Consider the following 5,772-nt stretch of genomic DNA (forward strand, 5'->3'; position numbering starts at 1 on the left):
TCACACACGAAAGCCGTATGCCTACCAAACCGTGGCCGATGCCCCCCTCACTACGCGCGCGATCTGAGTCGTGCGTTCTGATTGGCCAGAACCCAAACCCCATGGATCGTACGTCTGCACCGTTGGATGCTCCCAGATCGAACGGAAATCCTCATCCCTTTCAACAGGAAATGCAGTCCGGCTAGGAATTGATTTATATGCCAACATGCACAGTAAATGCTAAAATATGTCTTACATATAGCACAAGAGACCTGAAATGCGCCAGCAAATCAAACCCGTGGTAAAATTATGATTGGTTTACGTGCGAAAAATTTAGAGGCGAAATGATGAACTCATGTCTTCATTTCAAAATTAGTACGTCTTCATTTCAAACGAAATTATTCTGTTTGTGCACACGAGCGCTTAGAGGCAACCGTTTGCATAGGCTTTACCGCGCGCGCGGGGACCGGGGATATTTTTCACCCTTTTCACCTAAGCCGCCAACACCCCCACCGTCCGCCCACGTTTCACTCAACTAGTCTACCCAATCTCCTTCGCCGGCTCCCCCCTCCCCCAGATCCATAACAGAACCCTCTCCGATGCCGCCGTGCTCACCCCGGCCGTGTGTCTGCTCTTCGGCGTCAAGCCTACCTCCACTGCCATTCCCAACACGCGGTGACCCGTGCCTCGCCGTCTTAGTTTGCTCGCCATCCACCCTCGAGCATATCGATGCAATGACCCTCGCCTCTCCTATGGTCCATCCGGGTTTGCATTAAGAAGCCTGTTAGTTACTGCTCTCCATCACTGTGAGGCATATTTCCTTGCAATCCCTCTTCCAATTTCGTTCTATATGTTCCCAAATTGGCTATAAATAATGGAGAGCGTATATATGTTCATTATCTACCTTCCTTACTACATATAAGTTGTATTTGTTCCAATAAGTTACTGCCTATTTACAGATCGCGGTCGCCCGAGTCACACAAACTTAACAAATTAGCCGTACATTTTCTAAATTATTGCATGGCATGTTTAGAAAGCTTGATACCAAGTTGTTAGTCTTATGCTTATCCTCCTTCCTGAGTTTCACATGTGTTCTCTGTAGATGCCGAGTAGCAGCAACAACACTCATTCAGGCCATGTATCTTCATCTGATTCGGAGAACCCTAGGTCTTCAGCAGATTGTGAGGGATCAAGTAGTCTTGAACGGGACAAAGCTGCAGCAATTACCCTGCCGGTCAGGACACGGAGGAACGCTCCAAGGAAGCCCACACACCAGCCTAAAGGTGTATATGAAGTAACCGAGATTGATTTAAAGTCCTGGGCTCCAACTAAACCAAATAAAGCATGCATGAGATTCAGGCGTGTGTGTGGATTTTTTGGCAGGGCAAGGCTCAACATTAATCTGCCAGGGTTTCGGAAGGCTGACACAGAAACATGGCGAAGGATAGTCCAGGAGATCATGGATCACTTCAACGTTCCAGAGCAGTGGAGAATGCAAATGGAACACGCTGCACTGAAGAAGGCTAGGGATGCTTGGAGAAACTGGAAGCACGTGCTCTAAAAGAAGTACTTGAGTGAAGGCAAGGACCCAATCCCCGCATACCCCCAAATTACAAAGGCAGACTGGGCAGAATTCAAAAGGGCCAGGGCAACTCCAGAGTTTGCTGCGAAGAGTTTCAAGCAATCGGAACTTCACAAGAAGAACATACACCCCCACCATATGGGTGTGGTAGGATACTACGTCATGAAACTGATATGGGAACAGGAGGACAAAGAAGCAGTAGTGGCGGGTGGGAATCCGTGCAGGCACGTGCATGAAAACACACATGACGCCATGACGCACATGACGCACGATGACGCATGATGATGGAACTTATTACTTTGAAAACGCACATGACGCCAAACTGTATGAAGTGATGGTAGAGGCTTCCGAGATCCCTGGAAGGTTCTACAGGAACTCAGGGCCATGTGACATTCTGTCCATTGCTCTGGACACAAAAGAGCCCCCTGGCCGTGCAAGGGGTATAGGTGTTAATGTCCCGCACAAGAGGGCTTTCACACTCAGCAAAGAAGAGAGGCTCAGCATTAAAAAAGCGAGGAGTGAAATGAAGCAGAATGCATTGTTTGAAAAGTTGAAGAAGGAGATTTATCCGGCTGTTCAAAAGGATGTTGAGGAGTCAATGATGATGTAGAAGACTCTAACACTGACAGATAGCCAACAGATGGGAGGGGAGGCGGGCATGGATGTAACGCCCCGAGACCGACGCTCCAGACGGCTTCCATGTTTTTTGTTGTTGTCATGTGTTTCGTTTGTTGTTGCTTTCATCATGTCATCTTTTGCATTGCATCATCTCATCATGCCATCTTTTTCTAAAACCAATAAAACTCACTTAAATAAAATGCATAGATCTTTGATCTATTTAAATTGAGGGAACTCACATGGTGATTTCTCTATATAACATATGCTCCTAATATTTAGGGAGCTATATTAAACCATTCCATTGGCTTGGAATCACCCATTAACACACTTGCAATATTCCCCATGTCTTTTCTAGTTCAAGCTTGACTTCAAAACCTTGCCCAAAATTTCTCTTCCCTTTTACCGAGATTCCTCCAAAAATCCGAACATTTTTGGGGCCTTCCAAACACCCCTTACTTTTGAACCCATTTGAAATAATTCGAATGAGTTTGAATCCAAACTTCACTCACATGCGCTTTTCCATTTTTCTTGGGTCAAGCTCAATTTTGTGAGTCCAGGAAAAATAATCCCTGTGCCCAGATTCTTTGTTCATCCATTTTCTTCTCTCTTTTTTTCCTTTCCTCTATTTCCTTGCTTTCTTCTTTCTTTCTTCTGTTAATGAGAAGAGATAGAGGGAGAGAGAGCCTATCCCAGCCAGGCCGGCCCAATTGCCCTAAGGCCCAGCTGCCCCTCCAAACCCTAGCCTCTCCCGAGCCTATTCCCCAGCCCCTCTCTCGATCTCCACCTCTCTCCCTCGACCTCCCCTTGCGCCACCGCTCTCGCGGACCAGAGTCCTCCCTCTCGATCCCTTCTCTCTCCCTCGTTCCCTCCCAACGTCGCCACGCACACCCACACACCCGCACAGCGCCCTCGCAGCCAGCGCCAGGAGCCCGCGTCCCCTCGCTCGACCTCACAGCCCGATCCCCATGGTGCCATGGTCGCCGCCAAGCTCTGCACGCCGAGCCCTACCCGACCTCCTCCTACGCCGTTGCCTCGCCATGGAGCCGCTTCGCTCGGACCCCTTCTGCGCGCCATGGCCGTCGCGTGCCCTTTGCTCCGCCTACATCGCTGGTGACCACGACCGCACCTCCTCGCTGCTGCTCTGCTCCACGCGTCGTCCCAGAGCTCGTCTGCCTCTCCAACCGCTGCCCTGGCCTCGGTTCCGGCGGGTCCCCGTGCGCCCTGCCCGGCCAAGCCCTCACCGTAGCGTCCTGCTTCGCTGGAGCCCCGCGCCAAGACCTCCCCTGCCTCGTCATGTCTAGGGCGAGGAGGACGACCCGCATCACCTCCAGCCCATGCTTCTCCTTCCGTTTCCTGCACCGCTGCATCACCGGAGCAGCACCTGCTCCTCTGCTTCGGGTCCCGGCGTCCCCAGGTCGCCAGCAGCGTCGGCCTGCAGCCCTACATCACGCCCAAGCCGTCGCGCCAAGTTCCCGCCGATGCTGCTGCAAGTCCCGTGGCCGTCGCCCCTGCATCGCGCCAAGTCCCTGCACCGCGCCCTGAACCGCCAAGGAAGACCACCGAACAGGGAAGATCGCCAAATACCACGATGCCAAGTACCCCTTAGGAACGCCAAGCTGGATCCCTACCGTTGACGAGGTTCCGATAAGACCGTCAAGAGAACAACTACAATGGATGTGCATTTTTCCAAGTCCCATTACCGTCGGAAGCTCGAACGACTACAGGTCGAAACATCAAGTTCCTCGATGAACCGTGTATGACTACCGTTTCCCGTGGATTCACCTAAGTACCACGAAATGGATGACCCTACAAGTTCAACTACAGTTGCCGTGGACGACTACCGTCGCCTCAGAGACATTGGGTTCATCAAGTTCCTCTTCGGAAAAGTACCACTACTTTCACGACGATCCGTGAACACCTTCTTTGCTTCGAACTTGAACCGCTCTGAGAATGCTCCTTTGGAAGGTATAACCGCCGGAACGACTCCCGTTGACCGTATGCATGTGATGTGTTGTATGAGATGCACCCTATGTTTGCACTGTGTCCGAGTTGTCACTTGCTCGGTCCTCCTCGTTTGCCTCTAACTCGTGGGAACCCGGTTACCGGGATCACCCCACCATCTTGCATGACACGCTCACGTCACATTTCCTTTTGCACCGGTATCTCCATGAGCTACCAGAATCGATATGTTGCCGTGGCATCATTTTCGGTTTCGTTGCCGTGGCACCCCTTTCGTTTCCGCCACGATGACAAATGCTTCATAACATGCTCTTATCAACATTTTCATAAAATTCCTTAAAACTTGCACTTGTCATCTGCATCATGATAACAACATCAAGAATGTTTAAAATTGTTGTTTGCATTAAATTGCTAAATGCATATGGGGATTTACCGAAATTTTTGTTTGATGTTTCCGGCCCCATTTAAATTGCTTGGAATGTGTAGTTACTTTTTCTTCTTCTCTTGCCATGTTTAACAACATTTAATATTTTTGGGTACCTAAACTGGAGAGAACTAAATAATTAATGTGGTGTTCCGTCAATATGCAACCCGTTGCATATTGAGCTACACTTAATTTATAGTTTTGGTTGTTGCACTTTCCATGTCATCCATATTTAAACCGGACATGCATCATACTTGGTTGTGCATCATGCCATGTTATGCCTGGTTGTTTACTATGTTGCTTGCTTCTTTCCGGGTTGCTTCTCTCGTTAGCTTCGGTTTTGTTCCGGAGTTGTGAGGATCTGTTTGACTCCGTCCGTTTGTCTTCTTCGTGGACTCGTTCTTCTTCCTTGCGAGATTTCAGGCAAGATGACCATACCCTCGAAATCACTTCTATCTTTGCTTGCTAGTTGTTCGCTCTTCCACTATGCCGCGCTACCTACCACTTGTTATATCATGCCTCCCATATTGCCATGTCAAGCCTCTAACCCACCTTCCTAGCAAACCGTTGTTTGGCTATGTTACTGTTTTTGCTCAGCCCCTCTTATAGTGTTGCTAGTTTCAGGTGAAGATGAAGCTGGTTCCATATTGGAACATGGTTATTGTTAGGATATCACAATATCTCTTATTTAATTAATGCATCTATATACTTGGTAAAGGTGGAAGGCTCGGCCTTATGCCTGGTGTTTTGTTCCACTCTTGCCGCCCTAGTTTCCGTCATACCGGCGTTATGTTCCTTGATTTTGTGTTCCTTACGCGGTTGGGTGTTATGGGAACCCCTTGACAGTTCGCTTTGAATAAAACTCCTCCAACAAGGCCCAACCTTGGTTTTACATTTGCCTAACAACCTATCACCTTCCCTTCGGTTCTGCAGACCCGAGGGTCTTCTTTATTTTAACCCCCCCGGGCCAATGCTTCTCTAAGTGTTGGTCCGAACTAGAGCCCCTTGCAGCGCCACCTCGGGGAAATTTGAGGGCTGGTTTTAGTTATACATATTGCTCATCTGGTGTTGCCCTGAGAACGAGATATGTGCAGCTCCTATCGGGATTGTCGGCACATCGGGCGGCTTTGCTGGTTTTGTTTTACCATTGTCGAAATGTCTTGTAACCGGGATTCCGAGACTGATCGGGTCTTCTAGGGAGAAGTAATAT

This window comes from Triticum urartu, chromosome 3A (genome assembly GCF_056163025.1).
Source record: "Triticum urartu cultivar PI428250 chromosome 3A, HENAU_Tu73, whole genome shotgun sequence".
In the NCBI taxonomy this organism is placed as follows: domain Eukaryota; kingdom Viridiplantae; phylum Streptophyta; class Magnoliopsida; order Poales; family Poaceae; genus Triticum; species Triticum urartu.